This window comes from Lates calcarifer, linkage group LG7_1, assembly GCF_001640805.2.
Source record: "Lates calcarifer isolate ASB-BC8 linkage group LG7_1, TLL_Latcal_v3, whole genome shotgun sequence".
NCBI classification, from domain to species: domain Eukaryota; kingdom Metazoa; phylum Chordata; class Actinopteri; family Centropomidae; genus Lates; species Lates calcarifer.
This window is the reverse complement of record NC_066839.1, coordinates 9,617,182-9,624,972: the sequence shown is the minus strand read 5'-3', so window position 1 is coordinate 9,624,972 and position 7,791 is coordinate 9,617,182. Positions and strand designations below refer to the sequence as shown.

The following is a 7,791-nucleotide window of genomic DNA, read 5'->3' as shown; positions in this document are numbered from 1 at the left end:
AATTACTTAATGTTGTTACATATATTGTATTTAAAAAAACCCAAATATAGATTTCTTTATCTTAAAAGACAAAATACCCATTTCATAATTACGTCGTTTCCGCATAACTCTGCGTATCTGCGCAAGCTAACCGGAAATCTATTCATTGCCATGGTAACCTCCTTGATCTCCCGTGTATCTGGGACCTCCTCTATCCGTTTTTTTCGTTACTGGGTTTGCCTCTAATGCGCTGAAAAATGTTTAGCAGCGTGCCACAGGAAGTTAGCATAAGAACGAATTAGCAAACGTTTTTACGTCATATTTAGCTAAGATTGGTAGCATGCTAGCAATGTAACAGAGTGCACGAGTAGTGGTTCATACCATTTTGACAAAACATTTCACAAAACTGGCTACACACCTGGCAAACGAACCTCCTTACTGTCATAACGCCTCGTGTAAGGCTGGTCGGCAAAAAATAGACGAACTTAGCGACTAGGTTGGCTCTTCTATCCGTCCGTAATGACGTGCATTTCCTTGCATTGAACACTAGGGGGTGTACTCCGTATATTATACAGAATTTCGTACACGAAGCTAAACTGTGGCAACTACGCAGGAGTCGGTGTTACAAATTGGTATTGGTATTGGTTAGCATGCTAACTTCAGTTGAAGAAAGCAAGTGATAGAAAAAGAAGCAAAACAAGCATTAACATTGGCGTTACTTTCCACCACTGGAGACAGCTTTTGGCGAGTAAAGGAAAGACGTTTGATGCTCGCAACAGTTCTTCTAGACTGGTAAGTAAAACAGCTGTTAATGCTAACGTTAGCAAGCTTTTGATATCTTGAACATGAAAATAGTACTTTACCAAAAAATTCTTTCCATTCCAGATCTCCACGTCAACCAAGAAAACTCAATTCACCGATGACAGCCATGAGAGATGACAGAAAACGCCACTGAATTTCCAGTAAGTGGATTTTAAGATGATAATTACTTGTCAGACCATTTGGTATCTGTGTTTTGTCAGTTGCAAAAATTCAACACATTGAAAAGTAACTCTTTAGGAAAGCAAAAATGTTTTAAGTATTATTTCATAGTGACTTTATTATGTACAGTGTGTGGAATTTATTTTTTAAAAAACAAAATGACTTGTTCATTGACTCATAAGGCCACAGAGCTCCTGCAGATGTCTCATCTCCTCATGCCTCCTTTTTTTCAACGTATAACCATTTTATAACTCTTAAGTCAGCTTTTCCAGCAATGACACAATAAAGTGCCTGTGTAAAGTTTTTATGAGCCAGCAGGTTGACGCTAGAACATGACAGATATCAGCAGTGAGCCGCTCTTGGGTTTTGCTCTTGGTCAGCAGTCTGCTTGTTTCTGACAGACATGCGTTTGTGTGTGCTCTGACATGAAATATCAAACTCCTAACTTTTCAGCACTGTTTCATGTAAAATATTATAGATTCAGCTTTTGTCCTTAGAAAATCTAAGACAAAATAGTTTGTTCTAAGGAAGTTTGTATTAAGGAGGGTTGTCTCATACAGGAAGGACAGGAAAGAACAATGTGTATTCTGCATATTTTGTGCACATAAAAGGATGACACAGTAACTTCTCTTTTTTGACAGCAAGCACTTTTTTTCACTCGATCAGTGGTGGCTGTCAGTCTAATTAGAGATGTAAGGCAAAGAGAAATCACTTAATATTGTACAGTCAGTACATTTTATTCCTGCAATCATTTTCCTCTGCTGTAGTTTTTCTAAAATGTCAGGCAGTCCACATTTATGTCGTGAGGTTGAAGCGCCCCTCCACTCTGTTCAGGCAGAGGCAGAGGCAGAGGTGGGCAGAAAGCCAGACTCTCTTGCTGTCTGTAAAGACTGAGAGTGAGCTGACACTGTACACAGACATTTAAATAAAGCAGACATGCCAGGCAGACAGTCGCCGTCTTATCATCTCTCTTTGTGAGCTTGGAAATGAAACGCCTCGCACGCACGCACACATATTACGCATAGATGAGCTTTTTAAGAGCCGTCACCCTGGCAGTAAGAACACACACAGACGCGTCGACATATGGGTATGCAGGTGTACAAGACAGCAAAAGACATCACAAAAAAAAATTAAAAAATAGAAGATGAAGTTGTAATTCAATAACAACTAAGGGATTATCCTTACTACCCCTCTCCATTGTCTATTCATTAGTACAACAAAGATTATCTCATAAAATCCTTTTCATTTAATTTTATCAACATCTATGAGTGGATCTGAGCATTTGTGTTTGTTTGGATGGAGTTTAAAGCTTAAGGAAGGCAGATTAAATTAATAGTAAAACTCTGCAATCTGTACTCATTCATTATGTACTCGTTCATTATGACAGAATAACACAGAAAAAGGATGATCACCAAAGATTTCACTAAAAAAGTAATTGTAGACTATCTCTTTTCTGACTTTTGGTGGAAAATCTGTTCCCTCCTACTTCCAGTCTTTGCGCCAAGCTAAGCTAGCCAGCTGCTACCTGTAGCTTTATCTCACAAACAATAAAGTGATATTAGTCTTCTCATCTAACTTGTAGAGAATAAGCAAATACGTACATTTCCCCAAAATGTTGAATATTTTTTTGAATGTTTCTTTAAGATATGTACTAAAATATTTGAATCCAGCATTTTTTATCTCAAAGAGGAGTCAAATTTGATGTAGGCCCAGAGAGAGACTGGCTTTTGTTTCCCCCCTGAGATTGCCATCACCCTGACATATCCCAGTGAGGCGTATCCATCTCGTTTTGAATGCTAATCAAAATGCAGGCGACTCAGCCCTATCTTGATGGAGCTTATGTCTGTTTCTATGAATAGATATGTGGGTGTGTGCACTGACCTGTCTGCACGTTTCAACCAAGTTCCTCCCCTGCATCGTTCCTCTCAGCACTTTTCACCAAGTCCATCTGACCACACATAAACATCCTCAAGTACATTTACCCACTCGACTCACTCATTACAGGCCTAATATTTGTCAGTGTTCCTGAAACTGTGAAGCATTGACAGATGAAATGCTAATGCATGCATTGTTGTCCTACATCAGAATTTTTCTCCTCCTGCTTCATGTTGTTTGGTCTGAAAGATCCTGTTTAAAAAGTGAACTTGAACATCTGTGCTCAGTGCTCTCACAATAGGCTTTTCTCAGCAAGTACACATGGGGGCTGGTGAAGGCCATCCATGCCTGCCTTACTCTTTTACAGGCTTTAGTGTGTTTATCAGGGTCACACTTTTTTAAGTGCCTGTGAGTGTCTTTTTGCGTGTGTGCAACAATAACCAACCTTCTCCTTTTTCTTGAATGTCTTTTGCCCATTTCTGTTACACAACCAATGATGTAATCAAGCTGTTTTATACAAAGCAAAAAAATATAAAAGAAAAGGTGTGTTTACATAATCTCATGGCCATTCATCATACAGGAAAAATAGTTTCTGATATGCTGTTTTCACACTGGTCTTTTGTCACACATAAGTTGCTTTGTTAGATGTTAGATGAAGATTAACTACATTTTTACCTTAAACTGCTCAACAGAGAAAATAGTCTTAGTTTGTAAATGAATGTTTTATCTATAAAATTGTGAGTAATGCTCATCATAATTCCCCACTTGCCAAGTGTGGCTTCTTCATATGTCTTGATAAATATGTCCATTTTATTATCATACACAACACATAAAAGCATCAAATTTTCACAACTGAAAGGCTGAAATTGGACAATGTTTAGTATTTTTGTTTTTAAAAAAAGATTATATATTTTCTATTAATAAGCTAATCAGATAATTCCACAGTACAATTTTCTAGATTTATTATGCCAAAGGCAACTGAGTTTGCTGTCTCTGTTTGAAGCAGCTGTTTTTGTCATGAAAGACTCAAACCAGAACAGGATGTGCTGTCCAGTTAATTCATCTAGATTACTATGAATCTTCACTGACATATCACTTATTTCCTCTTTTAGACATCTCTCTAAAATTTGATAATAATGTTTGAGAAATCAACCTGTGAGCTGCACTGTGTATACTTGGTCATTACTGCTGCAACTGTGTAATGTTATGGAAAAATATTAGACCCATAGGTACATCAGCACCTTAGGGCGATAACAACCAATATGGAGCTGTTTTTCAAAGTGTACTTATGCATGCTGACGGGGTGTGTAACTCTGCTTATCGCATGGGAAAACATCCCCGTTGACCCCTGCTGTACTCGCATACGCACGCACACACAGAAAGGCCGAGCCAAGTGGAACACAAAACAGGAAAAAATACAGGACACAGCCATTCCCTGGCTCACATCGAGCATTCCCATACAAACCACATGTGTGAAGCCCAAACCGCATTTTTTTAAACCAACAGTAAACATCAAGTAAAACTCTTGACCAATCCCACATGGATGACCTGCTGTATCCATTGCATGTAATTGTGCAGGGCAGTTTATGGAGCTCTGTAGTAACCTGCACTATATTAACTGCCCCACGCGCTCTATATCACCATCACTGGTGAGGTCCTCTTGTCCTGCTGTCACCCCCTCCCCCAGACCTCATCTCCTTTGTTCCACCATGAGGATCATCCGCCCCTCTTGGGTGATATCTACCAGTTAATGACCACACCATCATAACTGTCCTTCTACCAGCATTACAGCAAAACCTCCTTTTGTTTTCTCGGTTTTCTCCCTCTGTATTTCTCTCTTTCCTTAATCCTGTCCTGATCTCCCAGTGATTAATGGTGATGGACTTCTCTGTGTCTGCACTCACTTGGATCTTGCACGCAGCCCTACACACAAACAAACACACTCTTCAGATCAAACATTTTTAGCAGTTCTCTGATTGAGACACAACTTCATCAGCATTCATTCATAACTATAAATATCCACAAACATATAAACAACAAAGGATTGGAGGTGTTTTTGTGTTCATGTGCAGGTTTGCATAGTTTGTTCTCATGCAACAGGGAAGGGGCTCTGCTGTCTTAATAAACAAAGTCAGAGGCCAAAACCACAAGTACATGGACTCTCACACATGCAGATGCACACACAAACATATAAACACACAGCTTTACACGTCACAGCCAGAACACATACTCATAAACACATATGTAACACAGATGGGGAAGAGGCTTTTAAGAAAAGGTTGGAGGAATTATTCACTGTCACACAAGTATAAACACATAAACAGACAATGCACATAAGAGCATGCTGTCACACATATGCTGAGGACAAAGAGATGTGGGGACACAAGATGGACCTGACACAAAATGCAAATTAAAGTCATTAGTAATAATTTCTCAAAGCATCTTGTCCTCCATTGCCACATTTGACCAGACTGATAAGAGCCCGGCAGTGTCTGGTCTGTAAAGTGGTGTGCTGGTCTCATGTGGTGTGTTAGCAATGGCCATGTTTGTGTAAATTTATATTAGTGTCAGATCCATGCAGGTTATTGCCTCTTGAACCATTTGGACATTTTTGGGAGCTTTTAGGAAACATTAATGATAAATAAGAATCTACGATGTTAGATTTATGTTCTGTTGGATGCTGACTTCAGCTCCCTATCGGCCCATTCTTTATGGCAGATTAGCTCGTCTTTGTCTCGCCAGCCAACACGCCATCACCACCATTACTTAACGTGTGGAGAAAACAGGGGAAGAGGGAGGGAAAGATAGAGACAGGGAGTAATGAAGCTATGTATGTGCTTTCCCTGGTGGTTTTAATGGTGAGTGCAGGCCATAATTCACTCCCGAGCACAAATGAATGCACACTCATACATGTGCGTGCATGTGCGCACACACACACAGATGCCCAGAGCAATACTTTTGACTCTCTCTTTGAGTCTTTGTGTGTGTCCTATCCTCCATTTAGGCCAGTGCAAAGAAGATATATGGATGTGTGGAACAGAGTGACCTTGACATTCTGTGTGTGTGTGGATGGGGGTGGATGAGTGTCTATACTGACTGTGCACCAAATAGACCCATCTATGAATCATTATTATAGAACACCAGTACATCAGTCTCAAAAAATAACAACAACAACAAATCATACACCGACATACCTGAAACAGCAATTTAAATAGCCAGTCATCTTGAACTGATATTTAGAAAATTACTGTAAAATATCTTGCGGTACATACATCCATATATATAATATATATAATCTCACAACAGTTCTACACATAGGAACTTTGAGAACAGTATTTCCAAAACATCAAGATTACAATCACTCATTGTGTCATGTATTTACTATACAAATCTGTGCCCAGCACCTAATGAAGTTTAACACTTCACACAATTCTGCCTCTGTCTAAACTGACTTTGAGACATGTTTTCTTCTCTCTGTCTGCAGAGAAATGAAGCTCATGAGGAGGTTCACGCAGAGGACAAAAAGTTTTAGTCAGTGGAAGCAAACCAAGAAGAGAGGTAATGTGTTAAATCAACATGGGTTAGTCATTAATCTAAAGTAATGAACATGCATTCTGCAAGATAACACATCTCCATGTAGGTCAGTGGTGGATGATGCAAGACACATTGTGACACATAGACGCTTCTCACTTCATCCCCCCACACGATGTGACATCCCGTGACGTGACTTTTCATGAAGAATCGTTTGCCATAAAAAGATAGCCTGGTAGATTACAATATAGTATATTGCGCCCTATGACCCAGTGCACACACGTAATGCAGTCACATGCAGCCACATGCTACAGCGGGAGGTAATGCTCTCACCCCCTAGAGGGTGGTGGGGGATGGGAACATGATGGGGGTTAGTGGACTTATACAGCAAATGGATTGAGAGCAAGCTGAGCATGATGTCCCCTCACATGGGGAAATAACACAGCCTAGGTGTGTGTGTGTGTGTGTGTGTGTGTGAGAAAGCGTGAGGGAGGGATGAACTCTGTATCTACTGGCCTCATGTAAAGGAGGAGATGAGCGTTGGACAGGCAGCTTTTCTGTTTCCTGCATGATTATTCCACCTCATCTCCCTCTCTACACCCAGCCCAGCATCAGCCTCTTCCTTTCTCTGTGTGGGGCTGTTATTGAAGAAAAGTGGGGTTGACAGCAGAGAAATAGCTGAGAAAATATACAGAAAATTATATAGGAAAATAACGTGAGAGTGAATGGAGGGAAGGTGAGAAAAAAAGGAGGGAAAAGAGATTTTAACAAAATTTTATTGTGTCATCTGCACACTTTCATTTTGCATTTGTTCATCTGAATAAATAAATAAATCAAACAAAATGTAGGCTTATCATATGTATCTCAGATTACATCACTCGCTCAAACCTTTCACAAGTCCAAAACAAATCAATGTGATAAATGAAAAGCATCAATCAACACAATGATTTGCCCTCTTCTAACCGTCCACTCCTGCACTCTCGGTATGTGAGGTTATCCAGTTCAACCCCATCAATGGTCAAACCTCCATTGATTGGGATGGAAAGAACAAAATCATTTTGAATCCATGGTGATACTTCACCAAGGTTGATAACAAGAAAGAGCTACCTCAACCTCTGCTGCTTTTTCTTTTTTCTAAACCTCTTAGCTTCTTTTCCCCATCCTCATCCTCTAAGCTTCAGGTGCAGGTGATGATTTAATTCACACTTGTTTTCTTGATCTTTTCATGTTTTTCCTCAAAATGTGTGTGTGTGTGTGGAGTGAAAGAGTGTGAGAGGCTCACGCTCTGCAGCATCCATATGTGATTTTTTCTTCTCTCCCGTCTTCACCTTCAGATATCAGGGTGTTTGATGTGGAAGAGAGGTGGAAAACTTCAGAGAGATCAGAGAGGGATTCAACAAAACAAGATAAAGAAAAAGATGAAAT

The 7,791-nt window shown here is 39.8% G+C and overlaps 1 long non-coding RNA gene across 1 annotated transcript; it reads left to right on the top strand.

Moving 5' to 3' along the window:
* Positions 1–132: 132 nt before the first annotated feature.
* Positions 133–6,476, top strand: LOC108880908 (uncharacterized). Its single transcript, XR_001960552.2, has 3 exons — positions 133–771; positions 865–941; positions 6,320–6,476. It is a non-coding gene; the product is annotated as an uncharacterized LOC108880908 (long non-coding RNA).
* The last annotated feature ends 1,315 nt before the right edge of the window (positions 6,477–7,791 follow it).